Below are 19,405 nucleotides of genomic sequence, written 5' to 3' on the forward strand. Positions count from 1 at the left end.
ATTTCTGACCCCTTCTTATTTTCTTATATTAGTGATAAAATGGACCACAACTGATCTTTTTAACCTGTTTTAAAGCAAATGTGATTTTCTAAATAAATACATTTCCTTCTGTCTCAGAAGTGAGAAGTGAATTTTTTTTAATTGAATTGTGTCTTAGGTGATATTCTTCTTCTTTTGACTGCTCCCCTTAGCAGTCACCACAGAGGATTATCCGTCTTCAAACTACCCTGTCCTCTACACTACCTCCATGTCTTCCCTCACCACATCCATAAACCTCCTCTTTGACTTTCCTCTTTTCCTCCTTCCTGGTGGCTCCATCCTCAGTATTCTTCTACCGATATACATGGCCCTCCTCTGCACATGTCCAAATCATCTCAATCTTGCCTCCCTCACCTTGTCTCCAAAACATCCTACATGCGCTGTCCCTCTAATAAAGTCATTTCTAATCCAGTCCATCACCGTCACTTTCAACGAAAACCTCAACATCTTCAGCTCTGCTACCTCCAGCTCCACCTCCAGCACCTCTTTTACTCAATGCCACTAAACCGTACAACATCTCAGGTCTCACCACAGTCCTATAAACTTTCCCTTTCACTCTCGCAGATACTCTTCTATCACAAATTACTCCTACTATCACTCTTCTCCACCCACTCCACCCTGCTTGCACTCTTTTCTTCACTTCTCTAACACACTCTCCATTACTTTGCACTGTTGACCCCAGGTACCTGAACTCCTCCACCTTCTCCACCTTTCTTCCTGCAACCGCACCCCTCCACTGCCCTCTCTCTCATTCACACACATGTACTCTGTCTTACTCCTACTGACTTTCATTCCCCTTCTCTCCAGCGCATACCTCGATCTCTCCAGGTTCTTCTTAACCTGCTCACTACTCTCACCACAAATCACAATATCATCCGCAAACATCATAGTCCACGAAAACTCCTGTCTGACCTTGTCCGTCAACCTGTCCATCACCACTGCAAACAGGAAAGGGCTCAGGGCCAATCCTTGATGCAATCCAACCTCCACCTTGAACCAGTCTGTCGTTCCTACTGTGCACTTCACTGCTGACACACTGTCCTCATACATGTCCTGCACCAAATCGTAGATTTCACCTAAAGAACCGGTTCAAAGGAGTCGATTAATTCTCACGTCACCTGTCTTTCTAAAGTGAAAGAATTTCTACCTCAGACTCAACTGCACTGTTTTCTAATGTTTGGAAAAGTACAAAACTATATTTAAACCAGAAAGTAATTTTAATGTCGCACAACAACTGTTCGTTTAAAGACATTATGCATGTCAATAACAGCAATAAACAATATAATATGGAGAGTTATAGATGGAAATTCAGATATGCTATGTTTTTTCTTTTTTTCTTCGGTTTGTAATATAACAATGTTCCGACATTTTCAACATCACAACTTCTTCTTCTTCTTTTTTTGACAAGGTCAATTCCTTTGTTTTTGCAAATCACTGAATGGTCCTGAAGATGAATATGATTCCAATTGAAAGTGAATTACTAGCAACTGAACACATGTTGAGAAGCTTCAGGAACTTTAATTACTTAATGTACTGGAGTGATGAACATTTCCATCCCTTAATCATTTTTAGAAGGCTATAATTCACCGTTTTTCTTCTCTAATGATCACTTCTGTTCATGTATTTTGAACTCTCGCAGCTAGAGGACGCCATGTAGCAGCTTAATATAGCCAAAACTGTAAACATTGTAAAAATGAATGGCAGCAAATACGTATAGGCATATTATATTTAGAAACATAATATCAAACATCTAGTTTAAAATATATTCTTTGAAGGCGTTAGCATTTGAGATGTTATTAATGAACAGTTAAACTGAAATTTACCAGTCAACCCCAGTCTTTGTATAATGGATATTAAACGTCTACACACCCTTATGAATTTGCAGATTTTTTAAATATAACATAGAAATAACAACATAAATTTCAGACTTAGGCATAAAAGGCATAAAAAAAGCAAGAATGCAGTTTGTCAAAACTCATGTGAAGAAACCACAATCCTTCTGGGAGAACGTTCTGTGGACAGATGAGACAAAAGTAAAGCTTTTTGGTAAAGGACATCATGGCACTGTTTACAGAAAAAGGCCTTCAAAGAAATGAACACATCCCCTACAGTCAAACATGGTGGAGGTTCAAAGATGTTTTGGGGTCACTTTGCTGCTTCTGGCACTGTTTCCAAAGGATTTTGGGGCACAACCTAGTGACCAGTGTCAGAAAGCTGCGTCTCCACCAGAGGTCATGGATTTTCCAGCAGAACAATCACACTTCAAAATCACTCAGAAATGGTTAGAAACAAAGCGCTGGAGAGTTCTGAAATGGCCAGCAATGAGTCCAGATCTGAGTCCTATAGAACACCTGTGGAGAGATCTCAAAACATTTCTCAATTTTTTCTCAATTTCTCAACTTTCTTAAAAAGTGGTCAAAAATTCTAGTAGAGAAGTTTAAGGATCTCATTCATGGTTACATGAAGCGATAGATTTCAGTTATTTTTTCCAAAGGTGGTGCTACCAAATGTTAAGTTGAGGGTGCCAATAATTTTGTCCAGTGCATTCTGTGTTATGTGTGGTATTGTATAAGATTTTAAATGTTTTTTGTGTTGTTTCAATGCAAACAAAAAAAAAAGTAATAAACGTGAATACCAAAACTTATTTTCATAAAGAACTAAAATATAACAATTCATACAATACCAGAACAATAAAAAGCTGGGGTGCTGGGTAAAATGTAAATAAAAATAGAATGCAATGGTTTGCAAATCTGATAAACCCATATTTTATTTATGATAGAACATAAAATACATATCAATTGATTGAGGAAATTTCAAGGAAAAAGATTTAAAAAAATGTGTTGGCTGCAATAAAAAAAAGTTAGGACTGGTCAACAAAAGGCTGGGAAAGTGTTGTTAAAAGAAACAATTGGAGGAACATAATCCAACTAATTCGGTAAATTGGCATCAGGTCACTAAGATGATTGAGTGTAAAAATGTATCTTAGAAAGTCAGTGTTTTAACATAAGCAGAGGTTCACCTCTCTACTAAAACATTGTTCACAAATTATGGAACAATTTCAGAAAAATGTTCCTCAACATCTAGCAGGCAGGAATCTCTAATGGAAATCACAGCATTGGTTTAAAATCACATCCAGAAATTGTTGTATATGAACACAGTTTGCCATGTTCTCCACAAATGCTAATTAAAGCTCTATCATTCTTTAACTCAAACACAATGTGGTTTGAGGAGAGGAGACAGAAGGCTACATCCATAGAAGATCTGTGGTGAGTTCTCCAATATGAACAACTTGGAACAACTTATCTGCTGAGTTCCTTAAAAAACTGGAAAGTAACGACTTATGTTTAATTGCGTTACTGTAATTGAGAATTTTTTTGTACTACTTAAAGTAGTTTTTAAAATCGGTCATTCGGATTCTGCTCTTGACGTTTTCCAAAAAAGAGTTGGTTCACGGAGTCGACTCCTTCCCTAGACAACCTGTATTTAATTTTCTTTGCTGAAGTGAAAGTGTTTCTCGCTCAGCCTAGAATCTGTTTATTTGATTGGCTGAAATAAAAAATTATATAACGTGGAAACGGTGTAGTTTGATGGTAATAAAGGTGTTCTATAAAAGCTCTAGGTGTTAAATAAAAAGCAGGTGGAGGAAATTTGCGGGTATGAGGAACAAGTGTGACATTGCAGGAGGGACTTCATCTACAGGTACAGTGTTTTTTTTTTTTACCCGTGGGTTTATTATACTGACTTTTTACATTTTTGTAAATTTTTGTCTATTGAATTCAACGTGTTTTTTTTTTTAGTCTGATGAACCTTTTGTTTAGGTTATTTTTTGTCAGTAATAGACATTTTAATTGGAAAGTTGGAAAGTTCATGTGTGTTTTCTTTTCATTCCTGGAACAGCAAAACCATATTTTGTTTTTGTTGTACACTCAAGGGTTTGATGTCAAAAGAGTACAGTAAAGAGGAAAAATGCAGAATATTTAGATCATAACGTGTTCAATAAATGAGTACATATCACCTACTGATTGATCTCGGATCAAAGATGGATTATGTGACTCAGATTCTTGTAGATAAACAAGGAATTTATGACATTACAATTTGTTTTTGTAAAGTTGCTTTGGGGACAATGTTTATAGGAACACTTGTTAAAATGTAATTGTTTGATTCCATTGTCTTTTTAACAATGGAATTTGTCTTTACAGAGACAAAAGTGTTATAAAATGAAATCCCTTTGCCAGTGGTAACAGTAGCAAGAATAAACTTCCTGAGATGATAAACTTCCAGGAAGAAACCTTGAAAGCATCCAGACCCAAAAGGGAACCCATCCTCATCTGGGTGATAACGAACGTCCATTCATTAGTCGAGGTGTATTGTTCAGTTCAAAGTTTAATCCATTTCAGGTTTGCCTCTGAGTGTTTTGGTCCTCTTTGAGTGTTTAAAGGCTCTGGCATGGAGAAGCTGGTGTTGTATCTGTGATAATCGCAAATGTTGAGCTATTTTATGAGTTGCTCAGTAGCTCCTGGTTCCATAATCTCAAATGACTGTAAAAGACTGTAGAAAGAACATTGCTCATAATCTTACACTCCAGTGCTCATGTTAGATCTCACTCTCCAGTGTTCTGTATTGTTTAAAGACTATAATCACACTCTTGATGTCACCCAAATGAGGATGGGTTCCCCTTTTGAGTCTGGTTTCTTTCAAGGTTTCTTCCTCATTAAATCTAAGGACGTTTTTTCTTGCTACAGTCACCATGGCTGCTCATAAGGGATAAATACACATCTTTGACCTTAACTGTTAAATTCTGTAAAGTTGCTTTGAGACAATGTCTGTTGTGAAAAGCGCTATAGAAATAAACTTGACTTGACTTGCTGCCACATAATCTTTTTACACTAATACAGTGGTTTACAATCTTTGACTCATGGAACAAAAAATATATCTTTTACAATCCATAAAATATTGATCTAATGCAAAATATGATGTGTTATTGATAAGTAGTATTTAATTGATAAGTAATAATTGAAATATACAAGCCAAAGCCCATTCTTCACTTGCTGAATTCATAAAATGTTCATAAGTGACTGTAGATTAAAAAAAAAAAAAAAAAAAAAAGTCAAAATAGGTTTATGTCAAGGCAAGAATAAATAAAACTTCATACTGTTTATTTAACATGCATTTGTATATATTATGATTATGGAATTTGCAAAAGAATAGTAGTTAAAATTAATGTGAAATTATCTAGTAACTGCAAACATTTGTTTCGAGCAATCAGAGGCTTCTCTACTGCAGTGACTATGGTGTGTGTGTGTGTGTGTGTGTGTGTGTGTATGTATGTATGTATGTATGTATGTATGTATGTATGTATGTGTTTATATATATATCTTCCAGTTTCACTGACTCTGCAAGATGGTGGGCCGTTCTAAAGTGACTGAAAGGCTCCGGCAGCAGGATGTCCAGATGAAGGCCAAAGGGATGACCCTATCAGCCATAGCAAGACAAGTTGGTCATTCCAAATACGTTATTTCAAGAATATTGAATCTTTACAACATTACAAACTCATTTAAGTCCGCCAAGAAGGCTTCCACGGAAGACAAATACAAGAGAGGACAGGATACTGCGGAGGATCTCAAAGGGCAATCGTTTCCACACTGCAGCTGGAATTGCTCACCAGTTCAGCGCTGAACAGGGTAAGGATCTGTCTCGTCATACAGTGTCTTGACGTTTAAGAGCATTTGGACTGAAAGCCCACTCTGCAAGCAAACCTCTCAGAAAGAATCAAAAGGCTAGACTAAGCTTTGCTGAGGAGCATGTTGTGTGGACAGAGGAGAACTGGTCCAAAGTTCACTTCAGTGATGAAAGCAAGTTTAATTTATTTGGGTCCGATTGGAAACATTATGTTCGGCGACAAACTGGAGAAAGACTGAACCCAAAGTATGTAAAGAAGTCAGTGAAAAGTGGAGGAGGAAGTGTCATGGTTTGGGGCATGTTTTCTGCAGCAGGAGTTGGGCCTCTTATACAGCTACATGGCAGAGTGAATGCGAATGTTTATCAGAACCTTCTTCAACACCATATGGTTCCTTCCTTGCGTTCATCACCCAATCAGCCCGCAGTGTTCAGGCAGGATAACGCTCCATGTCACACAGCAAAATGGGTAAAGCAGTTCCTTGAAACTGAAAACATTGAAATAATGACATGGCCTGCCCAGAGTCCTGATCTCAACCCAATAGAGAACATTTGGAAAATCCTTGGTGACAAAGTTATGGCCAAGAAACCCACTACAGTCACTGAACTGTGGAGGAGACTGGAAGAAGAGTGGACCAAAATCACACCAGAGCAGTGTGAGAGACTAGTGCTGTCCTGTGGCCGCAGATGTGCTAAAGTCATTCAGAGCAGAGGCCTGTACACTTCCAACTAATTGCTGACTGTTGTAACCAGTGTTGGGGGTAAGGCATTACAAGTAACGTGCGTTACGTAATAATATTACTTTTCTGGAGTAACGAGTAAAGTACCGCGTTACTTTATAAATTTACACATTAATATCTGAGTTACTTTTAAAAAAAAGTAATGCGAGTTACTTTTCAGTTAAATTATTTTGCATTAAAAAATAAATACTGAATTAAAATGAACGTAGTCACGTAGAATCGCGCACTCATACGTGCGAGCCGCGGGAACAGAAGCTGGTCAGAAGCGGAGATGGCAAACCAGAGCATTACATTACTGTGATGGAAGTATTCTAATTATTTTGAAATAGTCGAGGAAAAGGAGAAAGGAATAATGGTTAAGTGTAGATTATGTGTTGGTGAAAAGCACTTGTCAATTGCAAAAAATACCACAAAAAAAAAAAAAAAACATCTGCATGCAAAGCACAGCACTACAGATGTGTGTGTGTGTGTGTGTGTGTGTGTGTATAATGTTGAATATATGCAACATTATGCAATATTGCATATATGGAAATGGAGACAGAATTATAGAAAACTTTTGCTGACTTTCCACCACAGCAGATCTATTGACTGCTTAGAATAAAAGTTTTCCGTGGGAGACACATGTACGATCCCATCGCAGCGGAGATAGAGAGCACATTCACAGCTCGTTTGCTCTTTGTGGGAAGATAAACTGCCACGGTCACTGATAATAGCGCGAACTTTGTAAAAGCGTTCCGAATGTTTCAAGCTGATGATGAGGCAGAGAATGATATAGACGAGAAAGAGGTCATATTTACGGAATTGCACGAAGTTTTATGAGATGACAGCGAAAGGTATGTTCTCCCTCCACATCACCGTGTGCAGCCCACACGTCTTTTGCCCTAATATAACTTATTTCTTAATGGCAATTATTTATATTACACCTGTTACACCTGTAAGGCGTGAAAGAGATACAAGTAAAGCAAAAGTAACGTAATTAGTTACTTTTTTGGGGAGTAACTCATTATTGTAATGTTGCCCAACACTGGTTGTAACCTTCAGAACATTTTGTTGGAATCTTTTTCCATGCTACAGTCATTGTTGTTTTCTAATTTTGATCAGTGTGTTTTCTGCAAAATAATGTTTTTTTTTTTTTAAATGCCTTAGTTATTTTGTGGAAAAGGTGTTCTGGTAGCATGGTATAGACAGGACAAAAACTCCTTCAACTGTTGAGCAGTGAAGATGACATTATTTGAGAATTGTTCAGTTGGTTATAAATTGTTCTCCAGTGTGTGTATATATATATATATATATATATATATATATATATATATATATATATATATATATATATATATATATAGGAACATCAACATTAAAATATTTCTGTCACAATACGGTTTTTAACCTCATTAAATGTCTGTAAAATGTTTAATTAAACTGTCATAAGAGATTATTTTGTTTTAGAAAATAATTCATACATTTAAGTTAAATATCTACAAATCTTGTGACGTTTTGCTGCTTTTTTTCTAGGAGAATAATCCATTCAAGCAGAAGAGATCAGACGATTCAGGACTAAGCCATAGGTTTGCAAATACTTTACTAATATTTAAAGATGGAGACCCTCAATCTGGACACAGATAATGTGTCCCCGCTTTCAGAAAAACGGTAATTTATATTGTCCTATTGTTCCAGTCATTAACAGTTCAAATGTAAAATATTTATTGGGTGAATGTGAATGTTAAGGAAAAGCATAATTAAAGGGTATGTTATTAATGAAAAGCTACCTGTGTGTATATGAATTACTAAAGGACTGTTTTTAATGTTGTACAGTGAACCTCATGGTGAGAGATTAGAATCGCCAGCACCCAGATGTTTCTCAATTAAGAGTGAAATGTCTATGGATCTTCCTCTCCATTTTAAAAATAAAGACTCATCACTCCAAAGCAGGTAAAAAGTCACAGGAAAATTCCAGTAAGAAACTTGTTATAGTGTTATAATGTTTGGTGATGTAAGTGTACTGTATAATCGCTGTCTAAAATGTTGTACACTGAAATCCAGGGAGAAAGATCAAACTATCCAGTACCTAGCTGTATCTCCATGAAAAGTGATGAGTCTTTAAAGCTTCCCCTGTTGTTTAAAAATGAAGACTCATCACTTCGACACAGGTAACTCTTGTGCAATTGATTGTTTTAGATTTTACTCACAATTTTGCCCGTACATTGCTTGCTTCCATTTACAATTTCTTCATCTTTGAACTTTTCTACATTATATCCATCTATCAATAAAAGAAAGATTTTTTTCTTCCTGATGATGTATGAATAATGTAAGCAGATTTGCATACAGATGATGATCGACTTTTTCTAAAGAAAAAAAAAAGAAAGAGTTTTTGTATTTGTGGTTTACACACTTTCACAACTTTATTTTGGAATTTAGGTTGTAAAGTCTGATAACTGATTCTCATATTTCACCACAACATCCTGCTTCAACAACTTTACAGGCACAACCCAAAAGCTGCTGCTGCTGATGAATTCCTGAAAAAGTTCAAAATATATCTGATGATGAAGTTTCAGTGGTTGAATGAAGTAATAATAAATCAGGGAAATCAAACACTCCTAAATGAGATCTACACAGAGCTCTACATCACAGAGGGAGACAGTGGGGAAATCAATGAAGAACATGAGGTAAGACAGATTAAATCAGCATCCAGGAGAATAACATCAGCGGAAACACAAATCAAATGCAATGACATCTTTAAGCCCTTATCTGAACAAAACAAACCCATCAGAGCCGTCCTGATGAAGGGAGTTGCTGGTATTGGAAAAAACAGTTTCTGTGCAGAAGTTCATTCTGGACTGGGCTGAAGGGAAAGCAAATCAGGACATCCAACTCATATTTCCACTTCCTTTCAGAGAACTAAATTTGATAAAGAACTAAAAACTGAGTCTGGTGGAGCTCCTTCATGTCTTTTTAAAGGAAATAAAAGAAATAAAAATTTCCAGTTTGGAAAAGGTTCTGTTCATTTTTGATGGATTGGACGAGTGTCATTTTCCTCTAGATTTCCAGAACACAGTGAGAGTGTGTGATGTATTTAAATCAGCATCAGTGCCTGAGCTGCTGATAAACCTGATTAAAGGGAATCTGCTTCCCTCTGCTCTCATCTGGATCACCTCCAGACCAGCAGCAGCTGATCAAATCCCCTCTGAATGTGTTCATCGAGTCACAGAGGTACGAGGATTCAGTGACCCACAGTAGTATTTCAGGAAGAGAATCAGTGATCAGATCCTGGCCAATAACATCATCACACACCTGAAGGCATTAAGAAGCCTCTACATCATGTGCCACATCCCAGTCTTCTGCTGGATTTCAGCCACTGTTCTAGAGAGAATGTTGGGTGAAGCAGAGAGTGGAGAAATCCCCAAGGCTCTGACTCAAATGTACACACACTTAATCATCATTCAGACAAACATCATAAGAGGAAAGTTCCCAAAAGCAACAGGAGAGTGATGAAGAAATGCTTCATAAACTGGGAAAACTGGCTTTTCAGCAGCTGATGAAAGGAAACCTGATCTTCTATGAGGAAGACCTGAGAGAGTGCGGCCTTGATGTGGCAGAAGCAGCAGTGTACTCAGGTGTGTGTACAAACATCTTCAGAGAGGAGTTTGTCCTTTATCAGAGTAAAGTGTACTGCTTTCTTCATCTGAGCATTCAGGAACATTTCGCAGCTCTGTATGTGCACCTGATATTCATGAAGAAAAAACTAAATGTTCTTCAGTTTCAGTGCTCTGAATCTCTAATATCAAATGTTCACAAGTGTGCTGTGGATCAGGCTTTAGAAAACGAAAGCGGACATCTAGATATTTTCCTCCGTTTTCTTCTTGGACTCTCAACTATGTCCAGTCAGAATCTTATAAATAACTTAACACAAATACGCAGTAGCTCCCTAAGCACAGAGGAAACAGTTCAGTACAATAAAATGAAGATCAGTGAAGATCTTCCTACAGAGAAATCCATCAATCTGTTCCACTGTCTGAATGAACTGGGTGATCATTCTCTAGTGGAGGAAATCCAACGCTACTTGAAATCTGGGAAACAAAGTGAACTCTCTTCCACACAGTGGTCTGCTCTGGTGTTTGTGTTACTGACCTTAGCACAGGAGCTGGAAGAGTTTGATCAGAGTAAATATGTTGGTATGGACAAGATTACAGAAGCTGTTCTTCTGAGGATGATGCCTGTGATTGCAGCATCCAAAAAAACAATGTAAGTAAAACTGAATATACTGTTCTAATGTCAGAGTGAAAAACTTTGAAAAATACATACTTTCGGCTGTTCTGAGATATTTATTCAGGATCTTAAAAAATATTGCAATATTGCAACTTTAAAGGAAATTGGAGAACCAGTAATGAATAGAAATGAAAATTCTATCTAATTTTATAAAATCCTTGAGCAACCATGAACAAGCGGTGGACAAAGTACATAAAATGTGACTCCAGTAAAAGTAAAAGTGTCCCTTTAAACTTTCACTTCACAAAACTACCACAGTTTTTGCCTTCAGATGTACTTAATCAAAACAATTTCAAAACGGAGCATCCTCTCTACCCTGATTGGTGGCTTGCTGCGTAACTTTAAAATGTAGTAAAATTTAAGTAAACGTCTCCACAAATGGAAATACTTAAGGAAAATACCGATACGCGATAAAGATCCTTAAGTACAGTAATGAATTACACATCCCATTTTGTGTGTTAATTGCCACTGCTGTCTTTGTGAAGTAAGAGTGGCAACTATATGGACACCTAACAATCACAACCACATTTTACTGATTTAAAGATTAATTCTCCATTTGTCGTTACAATAACCTTAACTCTTCTGCGAAATCCTCCTGCTAGAGTTTTGGGCATGGCTGTGGGGATTTGTGATAACTCTGAGCATTAGTGGGATCAGGTACTGACGTTTGTTGGAAGGTATGAGGTTCAGTTGGTGTTCCAGTTCATCCAAAAGGTGCTGGGTTTGAGAAGGTCGGGGTTTAGTGCAGGATACTTAAATGGAGCTTCATGGAGCTTTCCTTGTTAACAGGGGAAAGAATATTGCTTGGGCTTCTTAGTTCTTGTGAAGGGAAATTGTAACCTGGCAGTACACAAAGTCATTCTGTATTGTCTGTTGTCTGCTAACAAAAAACGGTTGTCTTATGACTCTGATCATCAGGTGCTCATAAACTTTTTTCCATCTAGTGTACAAAGCATCAAATCCCTAAAATGTCGTCTTAATTCCAAAGATTTGGAACAGGAACTTAAAGCTATCATGGATGTAGACACTCCAAACTGGAAAATTGTGGACTGATTTTTTTCCCCCATAATTTAAGTGGGGCTCTGATAGCCTCAGAATTATGTTTACTGTTGACAGGAGTGGAAACCATTGTTGTATTTGTGTGGTCGAACTCAAGGTTAGAAGTTTTGTGCAGGCAGAGTTGCTTTCTTGCTTACCACACATCTTTAAAGATATATAAGAGGTTATTTTATGAAATATTGCTGCTGTTTGTACTTTCGAACATTTATGACTGAGACAAGGTACTTAAAGACTTGTTTCATAATCGGTACTAGGGATAGTTTGTGATCTATTATTGTGTTTCCTTTAGTATCAGTTGTGATGCAATCCTTGTGAGAAGTTGGTCAGCTCTGGTCTCAGTGTTCAGCTCAGAAACCACCAATCTCAGAGAACTGCATCTAACTGTAAATACGCTGAATCTGTCTGGGAAAATACTAAAAGACTCGGACGTTGAGTGTCTCTCGGCTCTACTAGGAAATCCTCACAGTAAAGTGGGGGGGTTAAGGTAAGATATTTCTCTGAGTCATAATAATTCATAAATTATTATGAGGAAGCAGCTGTATTTTAATTTACATCAGTACAATGTGAACAAATAGTCATTAAGTGGCCACTTATGCATTAATTATTAAATGCACTCACAAATTCGAAAAGGTTTAGTGCATACAGTAATATATTTGCACCTTGAGTAATACTTTGCTTAGTGTTAATTATAGCTTGTGAATGGTCCAACAATCCAGCATGTGTCATTGTGTCTCTCTAAAGGTTGCATGGTTGTGATGTTTCAAATGGAGGCCTTGCTGCTTTGGCTTCAGCCCTGAGAACAAACCCCTCACACCTGCGAGAACTGAATCTGTCTCAGAATAATGTAGGAGACTCAGGAGTGACGTGTATTTCCTCTGTACTGGAGAATCCTCTATGTAAACTGGGGACACTGAGGTAAGTTCATATTTCTGAGAGTCACATGACCTGCTTTTCATAAACACACTGATGATTTGACTTAGTCATTGTTGCGTATAAATTCAGCAATATTTTTGCAATTCTAGTAATGAATTGTGTTAATTTAAGCTCGTGACAGGTTCAAACAATGACGCATCATTTAAACAAGATAAAAAAAATCTGTTAACTAAGAGGTGTTGTTGTGTCTCTCTACAGGTTGTGTAATTGTGGTGTCTCAGTTGAAGGCTGTGCTGCTCTGACTTCAGCTTTGAGTTCAAATCTTTCACTGACAGAACTGGATATGTCTAATAATAACGTTGGAGACTCAGGAGTCAAGGTTCTCTCTGTTGTATTGGAGAATCCTCACAGTAGTCTGGCAAAACTGAGGTAAGATCATATCTCTGCGAGTCACATGACCTTGTTCTCAGTGCAGGAGATACTCATAATCCTCATGACTCTAGACTTAATTAGGATTAGCTCTTCACTACCTCCTGATAAATCTATGCTTTGATTAATCTATATTTCAACAACACAATTAAAATATTGATTTTATTAACAGATCTATAGCCAAGTGTATAAAACAGATGGAGTCACATTTTGGGCATAAAATAAGCAAATGATAAAAATTGGTCAAATTCACCAAATTGGTGTCCTTTTTTCCTATTCATCTTCAGCCAATTATTTTTAAAAGGTTGTATCTCTGAATATTTTTGTTTGCCGTATGCGACAATAACAGCGCTGCTTTAGGAACTGGAATTTAACTATTTACCTTATTGACCATTACACTAAGACTTACACCAATAAAAGTCTGTTGATGAAGAGTGCATCAACGTGTCTCTCTACAGGTTGGGTAAGTGTGGTGTCACAGATGGAGGCTGTGCAGCTCTGTCTTCAGCTCTAAGATCAAACCCCTCACACCTGAGAGAACTGAGTCTGTCCCGAAATCATGTAGGAGACCCAGGAGTGCAGTGTCTTTCTGCTGTACTGGAGAATCCTCGCTGTAAACTCGAGAAACTTTGGTAAGATCATCTCCCTGAGGGTCAAGTCAAGAAGCTTTTATTGTCATTTCACCCATATAAAGCTGACTGTACACAGTGAAATGAGACAATGTTCCTGAAGAACCCTGGCGCTACATAAAACAACACAGAGCTACTAAAGGTGTGGGACAAGTACACAAAACACAAAATAGCACCTCCAGTAAACCTACTCTATGTTACACAGTACAATGTGCAAAAGAGAGCTGTATACAGGAGTGTACTTGAGTGTGTGAAATGAGTACGAGAGCGTTTGAGTTCAGATTTGTCACATGACCTGCTCCTCAAGAACGCACTCTCGAAGAAGTAAGACCGAGGCAGTTTTAGGTCGCACCGACTTGTCATAAAATGTGGTCCGATCTTTATTTCTATCACAACTATACTGACCGGATTAACAGGACTTTAGATGACATTGTTTAAATGCACAATTGGGCTTTGGCTTCAAAATGATTTCTAAAAGCATTCATAAATGCCATTGCCAGTTGCTTCTTAATATAGTGGGAATTAAACCTTGTGTAACAGCAAAAAATGCTGAGAAATTAAATGTTTTACCCTATTATGCAAAACATACTATCTTGATCTTCTCAATAAAGTTCTGCTCATGTGATTGTTATATAAAACACTTTGCTGAAGATTCCGTTCATGTGTCCACTTTAAAAAACAACACTGAACAATGTCGTTAAAGGACTGATTTCAAAAAGGAACCCACTGCTCTCCAACACACACTGCTGCATGTCTACATTCACAAGACACACATACACCAATAACCACACTGTTACTGTGATATTCTGCAGGCTCCAGGAATGTGGTGTCTCGGAGGAAGGCTGTGCTGCTCTGACTTCAGCTTTGAGATCAAACCCCTTTCACCTGACAGAACTGGATCTGTCTAATAATAATGTAGCAGACTCAGGAGTGAAGGGTCTCTCTTCTGTACTGGAGAATCCTCACTGTAAACTGGCAAAACTGAGGTAGAATCATCTCCGAGTGTCACATGAGCTACTCTTCAGCAACACATTGACAACACATGATACTGAAGCAGAGGTTTGAGGATCATTATAACCCTGAGAAAGAAGATGCTGATATACTGTACAGCATAACAACAACTGATCAGGTGTATATGCAAGAAATGAATACAGAGTGAGTTAAATTGCTGTTTAAGGTGCTTCTGGTCAAATTGGTGTCCCCTCTCATTAGATATGAATAGCCTTTATTTGTCACATATACATTAAAGCACAGTGAAATTCGTTCTTCACATATCCCAGCTTGCTCAGCAGCTTGGGTCAGAGCACAGGGTCAGCCATGATATGGCGCCCCCGGAGCACAGAGGGTTCAGTGCCTTGCTCAAGGGCCCAAGAGTGGCAGCTTGTCGATACCAGGGCTTAAACCCCTGACCTTCTGATCAGTAACCCAGAGCCTTAACCACTGAACTACCACTCCTCCTTCAAGATTAGACTTTATTGTCATTAGACTTTATTGTCACTTTATTGTCATTGAACCCCCGACCTTCCGATCAGTAACCCAGAGCCTTAACCACTGAACTACCACTCTTCCTTCAAGATTAGACTTTATTGTCATTGTGCAAGGTACATGTACAGAGTCAATAAAATGCAGTTAGCAGTTAGTTAGAGGTCCATATGTATGGGGTGAAAAATTTACAAATATTAATACATAATATACTGTACAAAGATTGTGCATAAATGTTGGGAGATAACATGCTCAAATGACATGATATAGTTATGGACAAGTATGAATGTTCTATGGTACAGTATATGCAGAATAAATATGGGTGGAACAAGTATGGACGGTGCCAAAAAATGAATAGTCCGTGATTGGGGTCTTTTGATAATGCCTCTCAGACGTTTTTTGTAAATGTCCTCCAAGGTGGGTAGCTGAGGGCCAATGATTCATCTTTAACTGATTTAGCTTTAGGTTATATATCTGAAAATTATTGTTTGGCCGTTGATGATTGAACACTATTGTAGTAACTGGTATGAACTGGAATTTATTGTGGGGAACATAAATGTTTCAGTGTGGTCAACTGGTCAACAGGTGACCTTTAGAATAAGTCTTAAACCAATAGGAATGTGTTGAGGATGAGTGTCATTGTGTCTCTCTACAGGTTGTGTATATGTGGTGTCTCAGACGAAGGCTGTGCTGCTCTGACTTCAGCTCTGAGATTAAACCCTTCACATCTGCAAGAACTAAATCTGTCGTGTAATAAATTCGGGGTCTCAGGAGTGAAGCGTCTCTCCGCTCTACTAAAGACTCCTCTCTGTAACCTTGAAACACTGTGGTAAGACCATCTTTCTAAAAGTCATATACCTGCTCCTTAGTAACACACATTGTCTAATAGTGAACATGAAGCAGATGTCTTGGGACACGTTGACTCCTCATAAACATGTGGTTACATGTTGTTAAAAGAAGGACACGCCCACTCACCACCGTGCCCTCGTGTCTCTTCATGTTGCGTGGTTGTGGCATCTCGGATGTCGGATGTGCTGCTCTGATCTCAGCTCTGAGATCGAACCCCTCACAACTGAGAGACCTGAATCTGTCTAATAATAAAGTAGGAGACTCAGGAAAAGAGATGTTTAATGCTCTTAAGGAGGAGGAACATTACAAACTACAGAAACTGATGTGAGCAATGACACTTTTACACGCATTCAGACTGCTAATCATGAAGTACCAAAAGTGTGTGGTTTTTAATTCGCATCTTTGTCTGTTATATTCAGGGTTTGGTGGTGAGCATCTGTTTGTGTGATGAAGACTCCAGTGTTTCAGCGTTGCCATGTTGGGAAATAGTTCACAGAGGATGAGTTTGGTGAACGTTTGTCTATATGAAGCTCATTAAATGCATTTGTGTGCTTTTTACTTTTGAATATTTGTAATGTGCCCAAAGTATTTTTCACATGCACAGTACTGCTTGTTAGCTTTATACTTTCTTACATTCCTTACTAGAGGTGTCACAAATATTTTTCTTTTCTGGTAGTCAAACCTGGAATTAACAAACCAATTGAATATAATGCAACAAAAATATATACACTATATTGCCAAAAGTATTGGGTCACCTGGTCATAAGTACGGTACGTGATTTTTGATCATTGCATTGCACATTTACTCCCAATTTGCTCTTTTAATTCCCTCCACTCTCCTGGGGAGATGTTCCACTACATTTTATAGTGTGCTTATGGATATTTGTGTTCATTAGCCACAATGGTGTTATGAAAGGAAGGTACTGATGTAGGTGAGGAGACCTGGGGTGCAGTCAGTGATCACATTCCTCCCAAAGGTGTTCAGTAGGGATGAGATTAGAGCTCTATAGCAGCAAGATCTTCCTCTCCAAAGCATGCAAACCAGATCTTTAAGGAGCATCTAAAGACGTCCTGTACAATCGAGTGCCTCCAGCTTTGTGAAAACAGTTTTTAAAAGAAGCACATATAGCAGGAAAGGTCAGGTGAATATTTTTGGAAATAGGAAGGAAATACAGCAAAGGAAATAAGAAAAGCTCTATAAACCCAGATATCAATCACTGCCTTGTTCAGTATTCAACTACAAATGTGTGATTTGACATGGCCATTATATCATCTTAAAATGCTACTGAACACTAGAGAACAGCTGAATCCTTTATAGGTTTTTCACAGTCACTAGTTTAGCTGCAAACCACATGCAAATGCTCCAATATATTGAATATATTCACTTGGAAAATATATTATATTCAGATATTAACGAAATCAAATCTCAACAAATACTACATTTCTGTTTCTATGTTAACATTTCCATTCTAAAAACAAAATGAACACATTAACACACCACCGTGACAATTGCAGGTTTTTGACACTAATAATCTTTTTTTTTCCATTTGTCAAGAGACAAATAGAAACATGATAAGAATTGTTTATCAGTTTCTATCCGAGAATTTAAACACGGTCAACATGAACCTCCCCCGTTACTGATTGAGCACCTGTTCCCAAGTTCAAGTTCAGCTTTATTGATTTCACGAAGGCAATTTGGTCGCAGCATCCAATTCACATTACATAATACAATTCAATCACACAGTACAAACACCTGGTTTCCTCCTAAAGCGGTATTTATCTTAAATGTACAAACTTTACAGCTGAGGGGATAAATTAATGTATAAAACGATTTAGTTTTACTAACAGGAGTTTTATGCAAAAATCCAGAAGGTAGAAGGTGAAACTCGTGATTGTGTCTATAATATAATTCATAGTCATGAGTCATAGTCATTCCTCCCTCTTATTTTATTTATCTGGTTAAAAATTCTCTCAAGGCCATTTTTGTTTTTTACACACTTTCACACACTGCACTGGAAAGTTCACACTCTGGTTCATTCACATATGCCAAAGTCTGCATTTTAGAGTTGTTCCTAAGCCTTTATTCAGTGTTTGTATTTTTGTTTTCACTTTTTTTGTGGATTTTTATGATGTGCAGTTGATTACTGAGTTTTTATTAAAACCTTTTCCATTTTTTTTAATGTATTTTTTTTTTTTTTAATTAAACCTAAAATGTACTTATTCCTGTACCCAAGTCGATTTAATCCACCACTATAACAATTACTCATGGTTTTACTACTTGTGAATTTTGGTAGGAGGAGGGTTTCGATGAAAGGTTTTGTGCAGGTAAAGCAAAATGATCCCTGACAGATTTTTAAAGTATTCTTGTAAAACAGAATTATGTTCACCAAGTAAAATATTTTTCTTTTCTTTTAAACAAACTCATTAAATAAGAATAGGGACAGTATGAATAAAAAGAAAGCTTGGAGGAAAATCATGACAGATCACATGTCTCTGGGGAGTGTTATACTGTGTATATATATAGGTCATTTTAATTTTATTTTTCTTAAGGAGTGTGAGAGTCAAGTTCCAGCTGTAAAAGATTAACCACCTAAAGCATAAAACCCATGTCCCAAAACCCCTGCGGTAAATTTGATTGTACACTGGGCATTCACTGAGTTTTATGTTAAAAGATCATTAAATATGTTTTAGTAAGTAAACTGTGCAAAAAACAAAAATGATATAGATGATACAGAAATATACTGGTTTAGGTCAGGGATGAAATTACTGGTAGTACTGGTTGGATTGTGTGTAAAGTATTTGAGAAACATATAAAAGAGTCGGTTCACAAAACCGACACCATCCCATATCACCTGTAAATAAATCTCCTCTCCTAAAGTGAAAGTGTTTTTTCCCCTCAGCCTCAAGTCTGATTAGTGGATTAGTTGCACAAAACTATAGTGTAACGTGTTAAGTAAAAGTGGGTCATTTTATTATTCTAAACGACCATATTTTTATGAAATATTTGTATATATTTGATGCAGAGATGGGAAATAAATTAAATATACTTTGTTACTGTACGTAAGTAGATTTTTCTGGTACTTTATTCACTTTTAATTTTTTTGCACAACTTTTTACTTTCACTCATAAAATTTTTGCAAAAAATATTTCAGCCCATTTTCAGCCCATCAACATATTTCTTGTCATTGCGTGGCTTTTTCAATCTTTAGTTTTTTATATTGAACAGGATATACAATGGCACTAATAAATGCAAATAAAGAAATATTAAGCAAGGCACATATTCAATAAAAGTGCAAAGTAAAAATAACTACATATATTCTGAGAAGGCAAAGAAAAGGAGAAGAAAAGGAAAAAAGGGTGTAAAGTA

At 37.2% G+C, this 19,405-nt stretch overlaps 1 pseudogene; it reads left to right on the forward strand.

Annotated features, from left to right (window-relative positions):
* Window positions 1-5,664: 5,664 nt before the first annotated feature.
* LOC124401646 lies at window positions 5,665-16,933 on the forward strand (annotated as a pseudogene).
* The last annotated feature ends 2,472 nt before the right edge of the window (window positions 16,934-19,405 follow it).

Source organism: Silurus meridionalis, chromosome 18 (assembly GCF_014805685.1).
Source record: "Silurus meridionalis isolate SWU-2019-XX chromosome 18, ASM1480568v1, whole genome shotgun sequence".
NCBI lineage: Eukaryota > Metazoa > Chordata > Actinopteri > Siluriformes > Siluridae > Silurus > Silurus meridionalis.